The sequence below is a fragment of the Falco biarmicus genome, chromosome 9, assembly GCF_023638135.1.
Source record: "Falco biarmicus isolate bFalBia1 chromosome 9, bFalBia1.pri, whole genome shotgun sequence".
Lineage (NCBI taxonomy): Eukaryota > Metazoa > Chordata > Aves > Falconiformes > Falconidae > Falco > Falco biarmicus.
In genome coordinates this window covers 3,179,091-3,192,021 of record NC_079296.1, presented here as the reverse complement: position 1 = coordinate 3,192,021, position 12,931 = coordinate 3,179,091, and positions in this window count along the sequence as shown.

Here is a 12,931-nt window from a genome sequence, read left to right as displayed (position 1 = left end):
GGGGGCCTGGTCACAGGGCTCCGCGGGCTCAGCCTGGCCGCGCAGCTGCCCTCGAGGGAAGGCTTCGTGCCGGGCGCAGGGCCGTGGGTGCTGGCCCGGCCCGGCCCGGCCGCCCCCGGCGCGGCGGAGCCTGCACAGCCCTGCCTCGGTTTACCTGTAGCTTACGCTGAGCAGTGGTGCTGGGCCGCCCTATGCCGTTGACGCTGCCGGACCCCGATTGTCCGGTGGGCCGTGGTGCGGAGGGTGCCGCCGGGCCCCGGGGACAGGCCTGTCGGGGCAGGGGATGGGGCCGGGCCCGGTGCTCGGTCAGGCTCCGGCCCTGCTTATGTCCGTGAGCCTGGGCTGCTCCTTATTCCTTCCTTCGCCGTTCCTGTGCCTTCGTTTTGCCATATGTAAGGTGGAAGTAATGCCGTGTTTAGGGGGTTGTGGGGCTTGGCTAACGGGTTTTGTAAAAAGCTTTGAGACTTGCCAATAAAGGATGGTAAAGGACAAAAAGGGCGGGGGGGGAAATCCCAAACTTTCATGTTTAGATCTTAAGAACCTATAACCGCAGGAGAAAATGGAGACTTACTTAAAACTGGTATGCTGTTAATGTAATGGCTATACGGTAAAAGAGAAAAGAGAGATGTCCCTTTTCAAAACTAGGGAAGTCCTGCAGTATATGGAAAAGGTCAATAAAATTCAGTATTTTCTGGGTAAACTACATCTGACCTCTGTTTTAACTTTTCCTCCAGCTTCCTGACCTGTTAAAAGGAATGCCCTTGCGTCTCTGTAGAGAAAAGAACATGTGGCAACCTCTCAAGAAAGGATACATTTTAAAGCCAGGGAGACATGTAGTAAGATTTTTTTTTCCAAAGTTTACCACATACCTAATTTGCTTTCTAGATGTATAAGTGCCTGAAATTAAAAATCTTGTTGATTAAAGAAAAAATAAAATGTTACTCATTCCACACTTTAAATGTTAGTTACGTGAGGCCCTTTCTCTTGTAGAACAACACAATAATGTTACTGCATTGGCTTCTTGCCTAAAGGAAACTTTTCCCAAGTATTTTACTGGGCAAAGTGTCTTCCTTCTTGTAGTAGTTAATGCTCAGAATGTGACTGTCAGAGTAGGTGGTGTTGCTGAGAGGAGCACACCTGTGTTTTGTTCTAGGAGGAACGATGGCTTTTACATCAGTAGTGAGTCAGACATCTTGCAGGCTCCCTCTGAACAGTACCCAATTAGCAGATGGCCTAAGAATGAAAGTAGGGTCCCATGTGTCCAGACCAAATCTACATGTCTGCAGTGTCCCTCCTAATTATTTAAAAATGAATGTTCTCCATCAGTGTGTTACTCTGATGAAAGTATGCAAACAAAAATGGGGTGGGTGGGCATGGCTATTGTGCAATGTCTGCTTTTTTTCTCCAGTGTTAAAAATACTTGCCAGTGGGAGGGAACAAAAACAGCCATGGGGAAGAAAACCAAACCCCAGCCTCTTTCTTGATTGTGCCAGTCTCACAGAAAAAAACCCACCAGCCGTGTTCAGGCTGGAGGAGCTGCAGAGCCAAGCGTGGCACTAGCCCCTGCTAGTGAATAGGAAAGTCTCATCATGAAATATGAAAGAATTGGCTTATGTTAGGGATCAGAAAACAAGAGATTGTCTGATTTATAAGCTCTCACTGAGGACACCTTGCAGATGGCAAATTCTGCTGGCATTGCTCAAAGCTGCAGTGCCACTAAAGAGGGGGGAAAGGCGCCTGATACTCAAAATCTGGAAAAAGGAAGGGACGTGTCTGTTTTCCCAAGTGCCCTTTGGTTTCTGTGGGCTGTCAAAAAGCTGTGTTGTTCTGTCCAACACAGGCTGGGGGCTCCTGGGGATACATTGCTAAGCTGGTGGAGTTCCAGAGGTCACGTTTCTGGCATAGTCTAGCTACATCAGAGAGTGTTCTCTGGGTGGGTTCATCGCTGCTGTGTCCTGTAGGGCCTGTATGAGGCTTGGCTGCCTCTTTTGAAGTGGAGCACAATATACTGAGAGCATTTGTTCCAACAGACCAGGAAAGACCATCTTTAAGATAAACACACAGAGAACCTGCACTCTAAACTCTCTTCTCCCCCTTCTTTTAACCCTTGGGTAAGTAAAATCCCATTTTCTTGTATACCAGTTAGGCTGGGAAGCTGTCTGAGAGAAAGAATATCTTGCTGCCAGATGCTCTTTTTTTTATTCTAGCACAGTTGTTTTTCTCTTCACTTGATAAAGTTAAAATAAACAGTCTCTGGGGTGAATTACAGGCGTCAAAATTGGATTGGCATACAAACTGTAGAGCAGTTGGTGGTTGGGAGTCTGGGGAAAAAGAAACAGCAGGTTTTAGCTAGAGGGGACAACAGCTTTATTTCCCTCTTGGTCCTTGACAACTAAGCAGATGTCCTACAATTATTGTTTTACCTTCTAGTAATATAGTGTCTTTTCCTATCCTCCCAGGTACGCGCCTGGCTCTTTTGCAGATGTGCAGGTACATCTCTTAACTAGTTCAAAGCCATCTTAGTGCACCACTAGCTCCATCTATTGCTGGTTAATGGCTGGCTGAGATTCAGACGAATGCTTGTTTCTCCCTCTCAACTTTGTGGGATACCTATTTCCAGTCCCATTTATGTAGAGACAACTGATTGTCTTAAGAATAAGATCTTTTCTGAATATCTTACGTGGGCTTTTTCACACCCGTTGCACTGCAAACTTTGCTTCTGGATTGATGCCCTCCACTGTATACACAGATGTCTTGTTCATGGTTTCTGCAGCCCTTCCGAGTCCTGCAGCGTGGGTTACCAGGACCACCAGACCCTGACAGCTGCCCTGCGTTCCTCTGAACAGCTGGTGGGGTGATGGGTGGCATCACTAGGCATAACCACTGTCGTTGGGTACCCACTGTACTGGGTTGGAAGGGACATCGTGTTCTGTATCCTCTATGAAAATCTAGGGCTACGTACTTCCAGAGCTTACCCTAACCGGGTACGATGAACTGTGCTGAAGCCTGAAGAATGCAAACCTTTCTCTTTACTTTTTTAAAACAGTCCTGAAGTCTGTTTCTAGCTTTAGCAAAGCTGCAATCCAGGTTTATCATCCTACAAGACATCTGACAGGGAAGTTAAATAGCACTGCAGACACATTTTTTAAAACTTACTTGGGATACAAGGAACGTTAGTGTTTCTCTCAACAGGTGGGCATTCAAGCTGAGGCCCATGTCTTTACAGTTTGTGTACGTAACGTATAAACTTCCAGATATTTTGGTGTCTGCATTTATACCCTGCCTGGTTTCCTGGTTTTGTATTCAGTGCTTTCTTTGTGCATGAGTGCCAAATGACACCTTAAATTCTTGGACCTTATTTAAAGAGACATTGGGTAACTTGGAATGTTTAACAAAATCTTCAGTACAATTTTTACTCTATGAAGCTTGCACCTGCCCTTGCAGTATGAGAGACAAACATGCTGTCTCTTCAGGGGCACAAGTGTAAATCATCAGTCAGTTTTTTGCTTTCTAGAATAAGGGAGTTACAAAAAGTAAAGCAGGTGAGGGGTTTGATCCTGTAGAGACTGGACTGGGTTTGTGTAACGGGTTAGAGCAGTGGGCAAAGGGTTTCCACTGTTCCAGCACTGGCATCATTTGGCACCTGTTTGTTGGAGATTTTCAAAGGACAGCCAGGCAACCCCAACAGCCACAGCGAGCCCAACAGCTGCAGACACCGAGACAGCCTCGAGCATTCTGTAGCACACCAGTGAAGCCTGCAGCTCTCAGGTATAAGCCAGCAAGGATCCCAGTATAGCACTGGTGGGATTGTGGTGCCCAGTAGCTTATGGCTATGGGACTGGTGCCTACAACCATTCAAAATGGAAGGTGACAAATCACCCTTGGCACCTGCATGTGAAGTGACAGAGAAACCCAAGAAATGCCTTCTTGTGCTTATGGGTAGGCACACTTGAATCTCTGCTGCACGAAGTCTGGATAACTGAATGGCTGACCGCCCCGATGTTCAACTTTGTCTGCAGAGCTCGTAGCAGAATATACCGGGGCCCTGCACCATCCAGCCCAGCAGCCCAGCGTGGGACTGGTTGTCATTGGAGCTGGCCAGAGGCGGTGCAAGTTGTCCAGAAACTGAAAGCACACACTGCAGTTGTGCCTGAACCCTGGTCATGGCTGTGTCTTGTGCACATTCCAGCAAACCGGCGCCAGTTCCCAAACTAGTCAGCAGCTCTGGTAATGTCCCAGGGTGAACCTGTGTTAGGAGGGGAGCCAGGCAGAGAGAGAATCACTGAACCGGAGAATAAATGCACCATGTGTCTCTCCTGTTCAAAACCACTCTAATTTCAAACATCTTGCTTCAACAACGATCTGTTAACAAAGTGCAGGCCAAGAATCTGTCAGGAGAATTTAAATACAATTCTGACAAGATCAGAACTAGATAGACTAAAACTTTACCAACCTGTGGCTAAAACAAAGCTAATCCAGTAAGTACCTGCTCAGGTCAGAACAGAGGTGATCTCTCAGGGATCTTCTTTGTTGTGCAGCTGTAGCTTCTGAAAGCAAATTTAGTTGAGGTGTTCAAACTCATTACAGGAGATAGAGAGTTAACCTGAGTCCAGGAGGCTGTCTTCATTTCTTTGAAAATGGAAAGAAAAGGTTGAAGCTGGGAGCAGAGAAGTGGTGCAGTCAAGGGGATGAGGTGCTGAAATGTGAAGCAAGTTCCCAGGAATTTTGGAAAGAACCATTTTCTGAAGAAGAAAAAGTTTCTGGCAGAGGTGTGGACATAAGCAGCAGAGTGTCTCCTTCCAAGGGAGGGGGACAAAGGGAGTACACGGGGAGCCCTTTGCTGGCTCTCAGGTACATGCTGTGCAGCTAGAAACTCAAGAAAGCCCAGTGCTGATCTTACACTGTTCTCTAGCATTATGCTGCTCAAATCATTATGCTACTGTCTATCACTTGTCAATACTGTTTAGGGGAAGTGCCTGAATTTCTGGTGTTCTGTTGACAATTGCAAAAGTCCTTCTGTTAGTAGTGTTGGAATCAAGTTTTTGTCTTTATTTAGGTTCTGGCAGAACAAGCTGGCAAAAATGCAGGAGTTGGAAGAGGAAGGAGAGTTTCAGGTATGAAGAGGTCTCTGTGCCTCTCTCTGAGATGCTGCTGTGTGTCATTAAAAGGGATGTGAAGTGGGGAGTCCATCTGGACCGTGAATATGCATTTGAGTTGACTGAACATGACAGCAGAGATGGGCTAAACTTCCAAAAATAGATGTTTCTAACCTGTAAGTGTTCACATTGGCAGGACACATTTGGAGCAGCAGGTAGAGGCTGCATATATATTATGGCTGTAACCTGCTGTATTGCAGGAAAAGTGTCTCCCATTTGCACTGAGGAATACCACGAAATGTGAGTGAGGTGGGAAGAAAAATACAGTGGGAATACCGAGCGGTGAGGACCCAGTCTTAAACCGGGGAGCTGGGCAGCCAGGAGTACTGCAAACCAGCATGAAGAAAACTGCAGGGAAGTAGGGAGAGAGGCCTGGCTTGTGAAAAATAACCTGCTGCAGATGATGCTGGTTTTGCAGGTACGTGTGGATCACAGCAGCTTCCCTGGCTCTGCTTGCTTCTGTCTGAGAATATTGGTGTCCTCGAGTGGGTTCAGTGCCTTCCAAAAGTTGCAGTCGAGCTCAGCTACACCAGGGATGGCTAGGAACCGTGAAAGTGGTCTTTTAGAAGTGGGCAAGCCGTTAGACAGGGGTCTTCCTAGCTTTGAGAATATCTTACATGCAAATTGTCCCTTCATAATCTAAGGGTGGGTCTGTGCCTCGGTTGCTGCGTTCCTTCCTCTGCCTGCAGAAAGTGGGTGAGTACAGTAACGTTGACACTGGGCTAGAAAATCTGAATGATCACCTGGATTGCACCCAAAAGGAGGTTTGTGTGTGACAGCCCAATCTAAGCAGTGACTTGACCCTGAGGGAGCAATTACACGTCCTGTGGATCTTTGGTTCTTTCTGTGCTTTCATTGCCAGGAACTACCCCTTCATTCCTCCTTGTGCAGGGAAGCCGAGGCAGCGTTAGAAGAGGTGGCTCTCCTCTGCGGGCTTCAAAGCAGCGTGTGGATCTTCTGTTAGAACACCTGAGTATATTTTATAATTCTGTGGTCTGTAATGTATAGCCCTAAATATCCACATTTAACCTTTATTACTGGTATCTCAGTGACCGGAATCTAGCTTCATCTCCTCATTCTGACAAAGATGGGAAGAGCTGATGAGTAGGGAGGTGTCTGTCTCATTCAAACAGACAAGTGGTGATAAACTCCTAATACTACTTTGGAGCTGAGTCTGTATTTCATCCTATGGGACCCAAAATGCTTTTGTCTTCCCTGGGATCACAACAGGAACCACTGAACATCCTAGAGCTAAAACAGAGTAGCTCAGATACCGACAGCAGCTGATCAACTGCTGAATTGATGATTCCAGCCTCACAGGATTAATTATGTGGCACTGGGAAAAAGCTTCACTCTGTACCTGGTGGAAGCAAAGCCTCACATCCTTTTTAAGCTATGAAAGCCATAATTACTTTTCTTACCACTCACTGTTGCTTTGTATAAATAGCCATAGGGTGTTTTAAAGTCTTTTGTGGGTGCATAGGTCTGCTTTGCTGGGCAAGAGCGCGTACAGCACGGAAGTGCTGTGACTCCATGGCCAGCCCAGGGAGGGTCTCCAGGGGGCCACCATGGCCCCAGGGGTCCGCTGTGTCCCTCCAGGCTCCTTGTGCTCCTTGGCATGACACCTGAGTGTAGGCACAGGTCTCCCAGCACCGGTTATTGGATGCCCCTGTTGATGTTGCACGGAGTGGGAGAGAGCAGAAACAAGGGGGATCCTCCTCGTGGATGCCTGTGCTAGTCTGACCGCAGTGCTCCAAAACTGCGGGGGCCCGCCAGACACAACACGCTTCCTCTTTCTCCACATCTGTATTCCTGCAAGCTGATATGGAACTGCTTACACCAGTTGTTTATAGACCCTCCCTCCTGTCTCGTGATGGACATGATTAAATCCAGCGTAGAGGAGGTTTCTGTACGGCCAGGTTCCTGCAGCAGAGCTGGGCCATCTGCCTGGTGGTCTGTTGCGTTCCTGGTCGCAGGGTGCTGCAGTACTGGCTGGAGCTGGGCTGTTGTGCAGCAGGCGCGTATGGAAAGCTTTACCCTTTAATGTGAAAAATGGGAAAGACAGATGCAATCTGGGGCTAATATTGTTCTTGTACTTTTTCCTCTCATCTCTCAAGAGCTGTCTTGCTGCTGCCTTTCCTCACTCTGTCTGAGCACCAGAGCCCCTCTTTTGAATTGATAAAGCAGGCGCAGAGTCACTGTCCCCTGCAGCAAGCTGCCTGCCTCAGGGCTGCTAGTCAGGATCTCTGGAGGATATAAACCATCTCTCTCTGATGTTTGTGAATCAGCCCATGCATATTGACTAGCCCCATTGCTTCAGAATGCACCCCATGGGAATAACAGTTTGCAAACTTTTTGCTAGCTGGGATTACAGGTCAAAGCAGATGCACAGTGGGTGTCTGGTTAAACCAGCAAAACCCATTTATTAGAAAACTATGGAAAAAGGATATTAGAGATACTTACTGTTTCAAAGAGAGTGAGAACCAAATGCCCTGTCTTGCTGGTAGGGGAATGGGAGATTTAGGAGTAGTTAGTAGCTTGAGAAAAAAACAAAGATGAATAAAGGCAGGTCCTATTTTTTTCTATTACAAGTTTCTAGGCTACACAGATTTGTTATAAATGATGGCACTAAATAAGCAGCCGTGCCCAAGCTCCCCTGAAAGGCTCTCTAACATCAGCAGCTGATGCCCTACTGCGCAGGCACACAATTGGGTCTGTTCCTCCAGACAATACACCTGTCACTGGGAAACATAAAGATGGCAATTAGCAGGGGAGGGTCTGTGTTGTGCTTTCATCCCAGACAATAAGAAGGGCCTGGAAGAGTGAGATTAAGGCTGGCATGTCCACAAGAGATTGTCGAAACAAACCTCACTGAGACTTGGGGGCGTTTAAGAAACAAAAACAACAAAATAAAACCATGGTTAAATCTAACTCTACGAACAAGTCTAGAAAGCAAAATAGCACTGGAATAGGATCATTGGCTCTAGAAATATAAGCCTGGGGTTGCAGAGGAAAGACTTTCTTCTCAGCTGAGATGTCTTGTAGCTGTCAGTGGTGTATCACAGGAAATTAGCACCAAGTGGGGTTCTGCACACCAGAACTGCAGCAGGCATTCTGCATTGCTTAGCCAGGACAAGGACTAAGCACCAGCATTCACAGAACAGATTTTTTTACCCATCTAATGCAAGTTCTAAGCCCTGGGCAATGCTCCGTAATTGACACTCTGAATGTTTAACAGTCTCCCAAATTACTAACCCTACAAAGGCCCTGAAAGCAATGCAGCAACACAAATAGTCTCAGCTGCTTCTTGTGACCAGCACTGAAACTGGAAGGGAAGCAGCTGAGCACCTCTGCCATTGTAGCAAGATCTATTAGAATAAACTCATTTAGTCAGCAAGTCTCCAACATTTTTTCTGCTGGTGCAGGAGTTCTTCCAGCAAGCAAGCATCAGGAAAGCCACAGAGGTAAATTAGGACAGTCTTTTCCTTGCTATCGGTTCAGTCTCCCCAGGCATATAACATGATTGCCATATGCCGTGAAGTTGCGCCTGCTGCGGGTCTTCAGCGACCGATGCCACGCTGTGCTTTGAGCAGTGCACAGAACTGGGAGAGCAGGCGCCGACACTGGCTGCAGAGCTCTTGCACGTCGTCCTGTGTGCATGCAGTTGAGGTGTGAGCCACGCGCTGAAGGCAGGCCACGTTCTGCTGATGGGGGCATGGCACAGTCGGAACTGCAGGGCGAATGGTGTGTTTTGCTGTGCAAGGAGGTGGCAGTACAGACAGGCTCTTGAGACCGAGGTGCTTGGGTCACTCTGTCCCCTTGGGCAGGTGTTGTTCTTCATGCCAGTGAATTTGTGCCCTCTCTTCTCAGCTTCCTGGGGCACATATCCCTGACATCTCAGACTCTTGATGTGAGGTTTGTAACATCAGGAACTTTGATCAGCCCTGATGTGACAGACTTGAAAGGACATGGGGAGAGGAAATTGAGAGAACTAGACGAATAATGGCATTGCCAAACATGCAGGTGTCTGGCCATGAAAGCAAATCAGCACAGACCTTCGGTATGCAGAATAAGGATGCTTGTTTGGAAACCTAAAGAATTACCTTGAACACGTGTCCTCTATGTCTCTGTCCTGCAGAGCTGTGATTGTGAAATTGCGTCCACGATCCACAGTCCAAAGAGCAAAGTGTGCACTTCTGAAGGGTGCTGGCTAGCTCGGCTCGTCAGTGGCTGCTACGGTGCTACAGACCAGTCTTCTGCCTAAGGTGTGCATGGAGGTTAGGTAGCAATGCTGTGGCTTTGTCCAGAGGAGGTGGAAGAGTTGTCTAGATTTTTCCAGGCGCTTCTGCTTCTGATAGCTTGATCCATGTGAGAGTGGTAACATGTGTTAACAGCTTGCTTTGGAGTGACAGGCATGGGATGTCCTGGACTGATGTCTCCCTGTCAGCTGGAACAGGGGAAGTTGTGCCATGACCTGATCACTGCAATGCAGTGTTAATTGCTTCCTGAATACTGATGGATCTTCTTTGGGGACAGCTGACCCGGAGGTCCTGCAGAGCAGAAGCCAGCAGCCTTTCAGCCAGCTGGAGTTCATGGGACAGCAGGCTCCCATATCTCTTCATACATGAGAATCTCAGGGGGCTAGGAAGGAAAAACAGAGGAGCTTTAGCATGGAAGTGTCTGTTCCAGGGATGTGTTAAATATACAGGCCAAGAGCACACTCAGGAATCATCAGTCCTGTTCCTGTTTCAGTGGTAGACTGTCTATTCTCAGCCTTAGGTCTGCCACAGACTTTTATTTGTGGAAGTCACAAACTGCCCATTTGCAACGCTCTTGAGCAGGGGTGGATGGCACTTGATGGAAGGCTTTGTTGGTGGAACTGGAAAGCAGAAGTGTTTTGGCCCCATAGAAGCAGCCTAGAGTTTTAGTTTCTGCATGTGAGAGACAACTGGGCTCTGTGCTTCTCAAGGAAGTGCCTGAATTAGAGGCAGCAGAAGGCTCCAGTTCTTACCTGTGCTCTCACAAACAGCCCGACTGCCCCTTTACAAGTATTCGGCATTAGCTGAGAGAAGCAGCAACTGCTTCACTCATCTTTCTGAATAATAAGTAGTTGGACAGTCAAAGACAGTTTATTATATGGAGGCTCTGTGCTTTGAGTTTCTCCCAAACGCTGTGATAGATGTATCCCTTGCAGAAGCAAAGAGAAACATCCATAAGCAGATAAATAAGGGTACCGCGGAAGCTTTGAACTGCAGAAGCAGCGCTGGTATCAGTGTGAGGCATCAGCACCAAACAGCAGCTCGTGAAATTTTCAGATGTGTGAAAGTGTAAAATAATTGAGGTATGGCAGGAGTCTGACATACTTTCACAGCCCCAGTGCTGGGGGGAGGGAGGTAAGTCTCCGTCTCTTCTACCAATGCCTTGTAAGTCTGACAGGCAAGCCCTGTCTCAGCTCAGAACTGAATTTAGTTCAAACAAAGTTTGGGTGACATTAAACTCCATAAGGAGAAGCTGGTTCAGTTTGGTGCAGTAAAAAGTGGGAAATAAACCAAATGCTGGAGTGGAATAACATCTACAGCTGTGCTAGGGAAATGTCATTTTGAAGGATAACTCTGCAAGGGACAGGCTTGCAACACGACCCAGTGATCTCTGACACGCACGGCACTTTGTTCCATTTTTCAGTGCATTTTGCTCAGACACATGGCTTTCTACTCTACTTGGCAAATATTTGATTTATAAAGAATAACATGTTGCTAGCCCATGTGCTGGGAAGCTCTTCCAAGGGTTGTGTGAAAGATGCGCCTTGAGGGTGGCAGATCAGGGTTTGCTAACTGGTAAGGATAGCGCTTCTTAAAATGCACCTGAGCTGATTGTTAAAATTCTCTGCACATAAATAGAATTGCAACTGATTCAAAAATAAGCTACCTCAGAGTGACAGCAACACCCAAACTGTGCAACACAATTTGCCCTTTGCTCAGCTGCTTGTTTTACAGGCATTAAAAGTATGTTGGGATTTTTCCATCTAATTGTCTCAAGGTCATATGTCTTCTTGCCAAGGTCTTCTTGCACTGGATGGACACCTCTGGACTCTAAGAACTCTGTTATTTCTGATTTATTTTGAGATGTGTGAATGGAGGCTGACTTCAGGAACTGCAGTTGCCTTGAGGAGACAGCCGACTGGCTAGAATATTAGCTTTGTGGGGATTAGTGCCAGTACAACGATGAATTACCAGCACTGGTGGTGATGACTCTGCCGCCATGGTAAGGAGCAGATGGCAGTGTCCATGTGGCTGCAGGAAACCCTCCAGAGAGCTGAGAGGTCCAAAGGAAGGGTCCAGCAGGCCAGGCACTGGACCCCACTTTCTGGACCTGCTCAACAGCCCAGGAGCCTGCACTTTCTGGGGCCTTTTAGGGGTGATTTTTAGGTGAAAGGACAATGAGGTACCAAGTATTAGCTTCCGCTTGCTGGCTGTGACCTTTCCTTTGAAGTGCCAGTGAAGTGTTCTTGCCGGCATCTCTAGAGCCATCCTTGCGCCAGCCAAAGCATCAAGTTTTGTTTGAAAGTCTAGTGGGTAATTATGGAAGTTAGTTCACATGTAAATCCAAAGAACTTTGGTGAGGTTGGAAACTCAGGTGGCATCCAGTGAGCACGGGAAACTTCACCTCTCTGCATGTGCACAGAGGATGATTTATTTATGCAGCTGTAGAAAAAAGAAGTGATGCTGGAGGCTGTGGAGGCTGTGGGCTGGATTCTGTTTCTAATACTATCAGAAAACTGCATTTAGTGCTGTTACAAATGGTGTTTAATTCTGTCTAAGACACGGGCATAAAGAAAACAATTTAATATCTGCTGGGGAACTCTTTTAACTCTTATTAAAGCTAATCCAGCCCTAAGTTTGGAAAACTCATTGCACTTTTCCTCTGAAGATCTTTGGTGTAAACCTGGGCTCTACCTCAGAGCCTTTGCTCCCTCCATCACTGAGGGAAGCAGGATGAAGTTTTGGCCAAGCTGCCGCGAGTCGCAGAGCCCTCTCCCGGTGCTGCCATGTGGCTTCGTGAGCCTTTGGCGCTCCACGCCGCGCTGTCCCCAAGTGCCAGCCCGTTTCCCAACAGGCAGCGGTGACTAAGCAGCCGGGGGCAGCTGCCTCCACGGTCCATTCTTCTGTGAGAGATTTATTGCAGGGAGCAGAGAGGCTGGGACGTGGTAATTGCCTTCATTCCCAGACGAAGACCCTGAAGAACAAAAGCCAGTTGCCCATGAATCCATGGTGCGATCCAAGCATTTGTTCGGAGGGGAGGAGTGGGAACCGCGTGCCTGTTGCTGTAGCAAAAGCGAGTGGGCATTAACCAAAAGACCAGCTCTGTCCTGCGAGGTGGGAGCGCTGCTGGCCTGCGGGGCAGCCTGGGGCCCCCCAGTATCCACATCCTCCCCGGGGCTGCCGTGGGCCCAGGCCTGCGGAGATGTCAGAACACTGAGACCGCTGGGTGAGGTGATCGCGTGCTGGGGGTGTCTGCGCCGCCCCTACCCTGCAGCCCTGCCCGCTGCATCGCCCCGCTCTTGTGTTTGTCGTCGACATCTGCTCCTGTGCCGGCTGCCGCCACCTGCGCCCTGGGCACGCTGCTACTAGACTCTTGCTACTGCGAGGATCTCGGGTAACTCCCCCATGCCTGGTTTTTCTGCCAAGACCATGTGCCAGATTTCCTAGGAAGCTTTATCGGGAACTTCCATGAAGAAGTGATTGCCTGGGAAGAAGCTCGCCCGTGCTGGTAGTGGG